The sequence below is a fragment of the Macrobrachium nipponense genome, chromosome 13 (assembly GCF_015104395.2).
Source record: "Macrobrachium nipponense isolate FS-2020 chromosome 13, ASM1510439v2, whole genome shotgun sequence".
Classification (NCBI taxonomy): Eukaryota; Metazoa; Arthropoda; class Malacostraca; order Decapoda; family Palaemonidae; genus Macrobrachium; species Macrobrachium nipponense.
Genome location: NC_087206.1, coordinates 52782876 through 52794776, shown reverse-complemented (window position 1 = coordinate 52794776; position 11901 = coordinate 52782876).

Below are 11901 nucleotides of genomic sequence, written 5' to 3'. Positions count from 1 at the left end.
CATGAGGGTGTACACGAAGCCGACAAACCTGGGAATGTGCATGAACGGTGAGAGTGAGTGCCCTGAGAGATATAAGCGCTCCACCATCAGCGCCTTCGTCAGGAGGGCCCTCTCACACTGCTCCTCCTGGAATGACACACACAGTGAGTTGGAGCGCGCCACCCAGGTCCTCGTCGACAACGGACACACCAATCGTGCTGTTGATGAGTCAATAAGGAAAGGTATTGGAAGAAGCCTGGTACCACCGGGAAACCCCGCCCGACGTTGCAGAGCCCATCAAGCTTTTCTACAAGGGGCACTTCCACCGGAGGTACAAGGAGGATGAACAAGCCCTCAAAAAGATCATCGAGGAAAACGTCAGCCTCGCCGACCCAGACAGAAATATTAAGATGATTATATATTATAAAATGAAGAAGACGAGCAGCCTGGTGATGAGAAACAATCCTTCGGCGCCCCTGCAGGATCCCTTGAAGAAGATGAGTGTGGTCTACCGTTACACATGCCCCGTCCGAGGATGCCTCGGCAAATACATCAGTATGACCTCCATGCGTTTCTCCAAGCGAATCTCCTGCCACGCCCAAGAAGGAGCCATATTCAACCACGCCAGGACTGCTCATAACAAACGGATAAGAAGAAATGATATTATCCCTAATATCACCATAATAGATCAAACAACGGATCCCCGACGTCTGCGCCTCCTAGAAGCCCTCCATATAGGCAAGGAGAAACCAAACTTAAACATCACTCAAGAAACGTTTCTCCTTCCCACCGCCGCCCGGAGAGCAGCGAGCGACCCCCCCGACGATGCCAGATAACCAGGAACCCCCACAGGATGATACGATTCCTGCTACAGACGGAATTCCTGACGTTCATCCCCAGGCAACGCCACTGTGGCGCTCGCACGAGAGAATCCCCGAGACCTTCGAGGCGAGATCCACGGCTTCGCCCAAGACCGACCCGCCCACCAATGAGAATGCAACTCTAGGTCCGTGCCGCTATAAACACCATTCCGCAAACTTTCTTGCTACAGTCACTTCAACCGACTCGTCAGAAGATGACCTACGAGAAGGTCAAAATGTCACGTGATACCAGCTATACCAGCACCATACCAGCCCTTAAACCTAAGACGACCCCAGCCCGAACTGAACTACGCCTACGGAATAATACCACACTGACGACGACCCTGCTTGACCTGGACCTGATATCTTGTTCTAATAAAAGATTCCTTCAGCATTTATAATTTTTGAAAATTCCCAATATGAATATTGGCCAGTTACTCAGAAACATCGCTGAGCTTGAGAAGCGAATTGTACGGAAAATAGAAAAAACAATATATAAAATCAACTCGCTTAATTCTGCCATCCTTTTTAACAGCATTTGCCTAAAAGAGGGTCTTCTACCAAAATAATAATAATAATAATGGGAAATACCGGGATCCCGGAACAAGAACTGGTTTTGTCCCAGGATCCCAGGATGGAGAAAACCCCCCAAAACCAGAAACACTAGACACAGTATGTTAATCCCAAGTTTAGATTTTTGGCTGGTATTTTTTAAAAACTGAACAGGTACACAAACTCTAGGAGGGTGTCCTTAAAGCTACATAAAGCAAAGCGCCTCTGTCAAATTCCACCACCAATGTCTTTGAGCTTTGGTTTTCACGAATCTACACTCATCTCTAGCCTCCCCTCTTAACGTTCTTGCCCAAGTAGTTTTTAGTCTTCCAGTTCTTCTGTTGCCCATAGGATCCTACACGACACTGTCATGTACTATTCTCCTGGGGGTTGTACAAATAAACTGTTCAAGTCATTTGCATTTCCCTTTCCACATTATTTCATCCCCAGAGGTATCATTTCTAACTTTATCCTTCCATCTGATTCCTAACATTCTTATAAAGCTTTAATATCAAATCTTCAAAACATATAGTTTCAAGGTCTTACCAGAATTCATGTCTATATAGCAACATAGGTCACACTAGACTCATGATGAGTCTTACTTTCATATGCGATTTAAATCTTTATATTTTCAAATCTTATTAAGCCTGCCCATGTTTGATCTACCTTTTCTAATTTTTCACTAAACTGCAACTTCAAGAGAACCTGTACTGGACATCATCGTTCCTAGATATCTGAAAGGTTCAACATCTCTAATCCGTTCCCCATCTAATGTTATTTCATACATTTGCATATACTCTATCCTCGTATCAACTGCATATTCAAAGACTGCCAAAATTATATCATTATTCCAATTTAAACGTTCCCCTCCATCACCGTCCTCTTTTTTTCATTAGAATATCTAAGGGCAAACAGAAGAGGGGAAATAACATTCCCTTATAACATCCCACTATTTACTGCTAATTCACTTGACAAGACCTCATCAACATTATTTGTGCATTTTTGCGGTTTTTATCCCGCCTTGCCTCGCCAGTATCTAAAATTTGAGTTTAGCTAGAAGCAGCAGCCATTTTTTACCGTCCCTCCCCACCCAACACATCATATCGTCAAACAACTTGGGGGAAATTTAGGGAAATCAGCATAGACAAGGCCAGGCAAGGGGGATAGGCATTTCCGGTCCTCTTCATAGTTCTTGCAGGAGAGTATAGATCCATTAAGCATTAGGGACATAACACAAGGCAAATTGGGCAGCTACATAGACCCTAGTCTTAAGACCTATTCTACCTTGACCTTGTTAGTGGCCGTATGTCTTGTTTCCATAATGACCTACCAACGGGGGGAAAACGCGACTTCAAAACGACTGCCCTGCGACCTGTCTCGCTCTCAGTCCTTCCTAGTCGCTCATCAAGGACACACGTTCGTCCTCGCCTTCCCATAGGGCTAAACAAAGACGCTTTGCTGGCGTGCCCTAAGTGCCCACATTTTTGCAGTTTTTATCCCGCGTTGCCTCGCCAGTATCTAAAATTTGAGTTTAGCTAGAAGCAGCAGCCATTTTTTACCGCCCCTCCCCACCCAACACATCGTAACGTCATACAACTTGGGGGAAATTTAGGGAAATCAGCATAGACAAGGCCAGGCAAGGGGGATAGGCATTTCCGGTCCTCTTCATAGTTCTTGCAGGAGAGTATAGATCCATTAAGCACTAGGGACATTACACAAGGGAAATTGGGCAGTTACATAGACCCTAGTCTTAAGACCTATTCTACCTTGACATTGTTAGTGGCCGTATGTCTGTTTCCATAATGACCTACCAACGGGGGGAAAACTCGACTTCAAAACGACTGCCCTGCAACCTGTCTCGCTCTCAGTCCTTCCTAGTCGCTCATCAAGGACACACTTTCGTCCTTGCCTTCCCATAGGGCTAAACAAAGACAGACGGTTTGCTGGCGTGCCCTAAGTCTTGGACAAAGTCAAACGCCGTCTTCTAATATCAAGCTACACACCATAAGGCATCCAGGTACATCTGAGTTACATTCATATAGCCAGTTCTTTTCCTCCGAGCCAAACAAACTCTCATTCGTTTCCAAATTCAATTTCTCTTTTCTCTCTATGAATGGCTTTGTCCTACCTAGCACACACGTTTCCTTTGTGACTTGTTCAAAGTTATTACTTGAGGTATTCAACTTAAGCATTAGATTTCTCCCCATATTATCAGCATTGTATCCCTCCATAGTGCAGTAGTCATAATTTTTGTGAGAGAAGTCTTTGTTTTGTGTTTCATTATAACCTGGAATCCCATTCCAGATTCCGGCTGCCTTGAATTCCGTGCATCCTTGCTAAGCACCCAACTTACCATGGAAGATATTATCATCAATAATTAGCAACCAGCCTTGCAAAGAACAACCATTCTAAAATCTCTAAAATCGGAGGGTGTTTTGAATAAAAATTCATAGCCTAAATCACACTTAGAGAATCTGTGAATATAGTAAAACTGCTATCTTCACAAAGTAAAATTTCCTTAATTGAAACTAAAATGGCATATAACTCAGCTGTAAAAATGGAGCAATAATTAGGTAATGATCTGCAGCATTCAAAATTTGGAAACACTGCTCCATAGCTAACACCAGTATCAGATTTGGAACCATCAGTATATATATAGATATCACTTCCATGCTGAGATGCATGCTATAAAAAAGTAAGTCACATCATTTCTGATATATTCTTCTTGGATGAATTAAAGTATTTACAATATGTAATATAAGGTAGCTTCCGAGGTGGGATTACTAAAAACTTGAAAGACATAACACGAGTAATGGTTATGTTTAACCTGGTCATGATTTCCCGTACTCTGAAGGCAAATGGATGTGGTATTTTTGAATGATGTCTAAAATAAGGAAAATATCTTTCATTTCTGACTGCAAAGCTAACAAAAGAATTTGGAAGTCTCTGGAACCTAATCATACTTCGCACAAGCAAAGTCTGGAAATGAAGAACCAGACGAAGCTCTCCAGCATCCACTAACATACTTTCAATGGGAGAAGATCTAAAAGCTCCTGTAGAAATCCGAATGCCTACATGATGAGCAAAGAAAAAGCTTTTAATTTGTACAGAGGAGCAGAAGTGAACACTTTGCAACCATAAGCTAACTTTGGTAAAATAATAGCTTTAAATAATCTGAGGGGCTGTGTTCGGTCAGTACCCCATGAAGTATTAGATAATACTCTTAATATATCTAGTGCCTTTACACATTTTGTTTCCAAGTTTTCAAAATAGATATTTGGGAAGACCAAGTAAGCTTGTTGTCAAGTGTTAATTCAAGAAATTTTATCTCTGTTTTACAAGGGATTCGTTGTCCATTTATAAATAAATCAGGATTGGGATGGGCTCCTCTTAGGGGACAAAACTATACTATTACAATTTTGGTGATAGAAAATTTGAACCTTCTTTTCTCACCTCATGTGACAACTTTGTTGATACCGAGTTGTAATTGTCGCTATGCTACTGCCATCTTTGAGGATGCAAATGACAGGGAGAAGTCATCCACAAACAGGGTATAAGAAATATCTTTAGAAATTATCTTAGCAATGCCATTAATTGCTAATGCAAATAGGGTGACACTCATGACAATACCTTGAGGCACTCCTTCTTGCACCAACTAGCACACTAAATCTTAGCGATTTTAAAAAGGATTTAATAAAAAGTGGTAATTCGCACAAATCTTGTAAAATTCCATGCCTCCATGTAGTATCATAAGCTTTTTCCAAATAAAAAAAAAACTGTAATATGATGTTGCTTACTTGCAAAAGCTTCACATATAAGAGTTTTCCATTCTTACTCAAACATCTGTAGTAGAGTGCATATTTCTAAAACCACACTGGGCTTGGGAGAGGAGGTTATTGCATTCCAGATACCACGCTAAACAAGTATTGACATTTTTCCCATCACTTTAGAGAGACATGATGTTAAAGCAATAGGATGGTAAATGCTTGCTAACAGGCTATCTTTTCCTGGCTTGGCAAACGGCAGAATCCTTGCTAATTCCCACACTAAAGAAAATAGGTGTCCCCTAAAAATTATATTTACTATACTAAGGATACTAAGGATAAACAACTTAGCACATTCTGGAGAGTGTCTTATCGTAGCATATGGGATATCATCGGGACCAGGAGCTGTGTTTTTAGAAATTTTCAAAGCAGATTTAAACTCTTTCATTGTAAATGGTATATTATATAATTCCTCTTTAGTAGACATGAAATCTATCCTTTTTTGTTCCTCCCTCCGTTGGTATTCTTCAAAAGGTTTGCCATAACATTTCTTTGAAACCTCTGCAAAATAACTGGCTAGCTTATCTGCAACAATCTGAGGATCAGCAACCTTGATATCATTGATTTTTAATATTGGTGGCTTTGATGGGGTTGTATTTACCTGCTATTTTCCTTACTTTCTTCCATACTAAAGTAAAAGGAGTTTTGGCATTTACAGAGCTTAGGAATATTGTCCAACAGCCTTTTCGGGATTGCTTAATTTTGAGACTAAACTGGGCTCTTGTCTTACAATACTGTACTTTGTAGTGATCGCATTTATGTCTTTTATAGCGTGTTTTGGCAACTCTCAGTGCTGTGTGTGTGTGTCTTACGGCATTCATTGTCCCACCATGGAACAGGTTTGTGCACAAAATTACCATGAGTTCTTGGGATTGATTGAAGGCCTGCTACAAATAAAGTAGTAGTAATCATATCAATGATTGCAGGTCCACAATAATATCGCATGTGAAGTATATAAAGTGTTTAATGATAAGAGCTTTCGAACCCTGCACCAGGTTCATCCCTCAGCAAAGTGAACATTATGAATTTAAAAACAAAAATCTTTCGAAGTAAACTTCAGAATAGGACAATTATTCCACTGTGACGAACGCAAATGAAGGAAGCGCTCAACAGCCCAACTAGGTGATTCCGTTGTTGTTCGAATTCCTGCTGGTTATTCTGCTGGAACGTCTTGTGGGCTGTGATGATGCTGCACGGTGTTCCCTTGGCGATGCGGCTGTAATTATGCTGGACATCACGTCCCCGTGTTGTAATCTGTCTGAGGGAGGAGAGCAGAAGAGGGGGCAGCATCAGGCGGAGAAAAAACAGAGCTTGTCTTAAGATTAAATTTTTAACAAAGTTTTTAAGAATGCAAAAATTGACTAATGAGTCTTCCCCAACGAACGCCACTTGTTACCGTATTAAAGCTTGTCCTAAGTTTATGGCGGTGCACCTTCCACTAGTCTTCTTGTTTGGACATTGTTATTTTTAAAAATTATGTTAGATCCATCCCAATTCGGTCTATGGTTGTTCTTAAAAGCATGGGAGACTATTGGGGAGACTATTGCATTGTTCTGTGCATGAAGTGCATATGCTCGTTTGTGTTCCCTTAATCGGGTCGGTAATCCTCTTCCACTTTCCCAAAATATTTTTGTTCCTTGCAGTCATGACAGGGGAGATTTCGTATACTCCCGGAATGATAGTATTCTTATCGTTATTGTTGTTTCTGATTAGTTTATGGCTAATGGTGTTTGGGTATTTAAAAACTATTTTGGTATCTTTCTGGCAAATCTATGTATGGAGTTTGTTGAAAGGGAAATCTTAAACAGGTGTGATGATACATTAAAACCATTGCTCTGGGTCAGGTATGTAGACGACATATTCGTTGTCATCCGAAGAAACGATCAGAACTTAAACAGATTATTAGAAATAGCCAACAGTATTCTCCCCTCCATAAAATTCAACAATAGAGAGAGAAGTAGATTATAAGCTACCTTTTTTGGACGTACTAGTCATTAGAGATCACAATAATTATAAATTTCAATTCTCGGTGTATCGCAAAAAACCAACCAACTCAGAAAGTTACATACATTTTTATTCATTCCATGCTAATAACATTAAGAGCAATGTAGTAATGAACTTTGCCCTACGTGCTTTTAAAATATGCGACCCGGAGTTTGTCGATGGAGAAATTCAGCACATACGATCAACTTTTAGAGGACTAAGATACCCCGATCATTTTATTGACAAAGCCATTTCACAGCTAAGAAAGCATTTTATCGTCCTGTTAACAACCCCAAGGAAAACCCAACAGATTCTTACCCCTCCCATTTAATCCCAACCTCGACAAATTATGTAATTACGTTAACAGTAGCCAGAAAGACACCAAAATAGTTTTAAATACCCAAACACCATTAGCCATAAACTAATCAGAAACAACAATACGATAAGAATACTATCATTCCGGGAGTATAAGAAACGAAATCCCCTGTCATGACTGCAAGGAAAAATATTTTGGGGAAAGTGTGGAAGAGGATTACCGACCCGATTAAGGGAACACAAACGAGCATATGCACTTCGTGCACAGAACATGCAATAGTCTCCCATGCTTTTAAGAACAACCATAGACGAATTGGGATGGATCTAACATAATTTTTAAAAATAACAATGTCCAAACAAGAAGACTAGTGGAAGGTGCCGCCATAAACTTAGGACAAGCTTTTTACGGTAACAAGTCGTTCGTTGGGGAAGACCCATTAGTCAATTTTTGCATTCTTAAAAACTTTGTTAAAAATTTTAATCTTAAGACAAGCTCTGTTTATTATCCGCCTGATGCTGCCCCCTCTTCTGCTCTCCTCCCTCAGACAGATTACAACACGGGGGACGTGATGTCCAGCATTATTACAGCCGCATCGCCAAGGGAACACCGTGCAGCATCATCACAGCCACAAGACGTTCCCAGCAGAATAACCAGCAGGAATTCGAACAACAACGGAATAACACCTGTTGGGCTGTTGAGCGCTTCCTTCATTTGCGTTCGTCACAGTGGAATAATTGTCCTGTTCAGAAGTTTACTTCGAAAGATTTTTAAATTCATAATGTTCACTTTGCTGAGGATGAATCTGGTGCAGGGTTCGAAAGCTCTTATCATTAAACACTTTATATACTTCATATGCGATATTATTGTGGACCTGCAATCATTGTTATCATTTTCGACACTGAAAATTGTGCCCACAATCATATCAATAGCATCATCTCTTATTGGAAATTCTTCTGCAGTATCGCATCAACAGAACTTTTTCCAGTAAAAATATGTCATTCAGCTTTTCCTATATTTCATTTTGGTAGTCTAGATACTGGAGGACTTTGGGCAAGACTAATAATAATTGGGAAGTGGTCACTGGTATAACGATGATGCATTACCTCCCAACTAAAGTCAATAATTGAATCTTCACTGCATATTGACAAATCGTTTGCCAATAAAGTTCCAGTTTGTATATGGAAATGGGTTGATTCTCCAGTATTAAATATCCCTAAATTTGAGTTATTAATTATTGAGGATAGATGGTTTCCTCTTTGGTTGCTAACTATATCACCCCACATGGGGTCTCGAGCATTCATATCACCTAATATTAGATATGGTGTTGGTAGCTGGTTAACCAGTGAAGTAAAGTCCTCACTAGGAAAAGCAATACCAGGTGGTAAATAAACACAGCACATGGTGTTTTTTGATCTAAAAATATTTGTATAACTACTGCTTGCAAGTTAGTTTACACATGAAAACTGGTATGTGGGATGTCACTGCGTATCATAAGTAGTGCACCCCCATGGCTTCTGTTGTGAGGAATATTTTCTGAATGGCATGGAAAAAGTTCTTCTGGGCAGGGAATGTTATGATTGCCCAACATAGTTTCTTGAAGTGCAACACAGATTGGATTAAAGTCATACATTAATACTTTTAATTCTTACCATTTACTTCAAAGTCCTTGGCAATTTAATTGAATTATAGATGAAACCATGTTATCTTTTGGGTCCTCTGACATTGAGGTTTATTTGGATTAATTCTGTCAATCTTTTGTTCAGAGATTGGGATGATTTCTGGGAATCTCCCAACTTTTTTTCAGTGGGGGAGAGAATTGGTGGAGACTCATCACTAGTTGATGAGTCCTTTCCCATACATGAAGATTTTAAGGTGTGGTACCAGTCTTTAAAGTGACAGATGGGCTGCAAGGATTTGAAAGAGGAGCTGTTGGCTTCTCTGCTTTAAGTGGTGGGCTTTTAATGGGGTCTCCAGAAAGAGGATCTGCTGGCTCCTCTGTCTTAGGTGGTATGTTTTTATCAGTCTCTCCAGAAAGAAGTAATGGAGTGGCTAATAGCCCCTCAAAGGCATATGGCAAGGCTGAGGTTGATTTTGGAAATCGACTCAAAGGTCTATCTAGGGTGGAGGAACTTTTTTCCTCTTGAGAAGACAATGGATTCGGGATGATGGACTTAAAGCTGCCTACTCTAGAGTTTAGGCATTTACTATCAGGAAGTATAATACGATCATCACTTCGAGATCTCTTGTTCAATTGAGTTCTAGGATTTGAATTATTATTTGATGAATTGTTTTGCATTTCTCTTCTTTTAGTGACTACAGCAAAGGTGACAATTCCTGAGTTAAAGCTCCTTGCTACCTTCTTTTTGTGTCAAAGAAACTACTACACTCTTTAGTCTTGACAGCCATTATTTCTTTATCAAAAAGATATCTCTCGCATTTTTTATCTGATGCTGGATGTTCTCCTCCACAGTTCACACATTTAGGAGCATTGCTACATGGTCCATGTGACTCCTGTCCACAGTTAACACAAATTTCCACCTCACCCTTTGCTTTCCTATGGCAAGATATATTTACATGGCCATGCATTTGGCAGTGAAAACATCGACTAGGTGAAGGGATATATGGCCTAACTTTAAATTGATACCAAGCCACTGAAAATATCTCTGGGAGTTCCAAGGAATCAAACAATAGTATTAATAAAGGCTGTGGAAAGAGTATTCCATGTTCTTTTTTCATTATTCTCTTGATCTCTGTAACATTTTGATCTTTTAACTCTTTTAATAATTTCTCCTCAGAAAATTTCATTAGAGCTTTGGAGAAGACGACACCTCTGCTCTGGTTATAAGTTTTATGAAGCTCACATTTAATCTTGTTACCACTACTTGTTTAAATTTTTTCAATTTGTTGCTCTCAGATGGTGACTGTACTTCTATCAATAAATGCCCTTTGCCTAAGGAGGAAATTTTGGGCTTTCTGCCTAAACATGTAACTATTACTCTATATACTTTAAAAATATCTGAATCTTCTATACTGCCTTCTTCTAAGGACAAAGTTAAACATTTATCATATGCAGCAGGCTCAAACACATCTGGCATTACTTCAATTTTCCTAAGCTTTCTCCTAAGCTTCCTATTTTTTTTTCTTGTTTAGATTTGTCCTTCTTAATCCAAAATTTTACTGGTTTGGGTTAGGAGTATAAGGGGCCATTGTTACCAAACTTGATCCTTTTCCTAGAGGCTGTACTGTATTGTACTTTTCCAACCAAGAGGTCGTCATCGGTGTCTGGGGGAGGGTTTCACGGTTTGCTATAAAATGAAGAAAATTAATTTCATCCAGACTGGGGTCCCTCTCACCAAGGAGGCCCAACTGAGGGAGGAGCAATACTGTTACATACAGAGGTAACTGCCCTGGGACCCTCGCCTGGATATATGCCATACCCACAGTGCCTTAAGGGTCGTCAGTCCGCCGAGATCAGACCACGTCAGGTACTCTAGTCATAGGGGTGGAGTGGCATGCCGTCCAATTCCACCCTCCATCTAGTTAGAAGAGCAGTCAATTCAGTGATCCAATAACATGCCAAGGTCGTCAACGAAAGAAAAATGAAAAGGGGAAAATTTATAGGAGGAGGAGTAAAGGAGTTAAAGGTCCCAATGTTCAGTTAAATCCATATGGACTTTATGAGCTGAACCCCAAAAACACAAACCAACATGAACTTCGCTTTGAACATTTACACACGTTCAATAACAACTGTAATGCATCGTTCGTTTACGTATCTGCCCCGAACTGTCAAACATTGGAATTTCATCTTAACTACTATTTTCCTCGAGTACTATAACACTGGCGGTGTTTTACAAAAATATTTTGTTCCTTTGGCATCAAAGCATGTAGTTACTAGAAGCTCGTTTCTTTACGGATGACAGTCTAATATTTGGTCTACGCTGAAGCCCAAAAGAATGTTGGCTCCTTTTCTTTGCAAATTACCTCGAGCCCCCCCCCCCCCCCGTCTAAAAAAACATCATATTGAACTTCCAACTAACCGTCTTTCAAATGCACACACGAAAGAGAGAGAGAGAGAGAGAGAGAGAGAGGTTTAGAACTGGAAAAAACAGTAAAGTGAGGTTAATCCATCTACCAGTGTTATGGATAGGTTGAGAAAAAGACACCATAACATATATATATATATATCTATATATATATATATATATATATGTCTATATAGTATCTATATATATATATATATATATATATATATATATATATATATATATATATATATATATATATATATATATATATATATATATATATATCTATATAGACATATATATATAAATATATATATATATATATATATATATATATATATATATATCCACACATCAAAGGG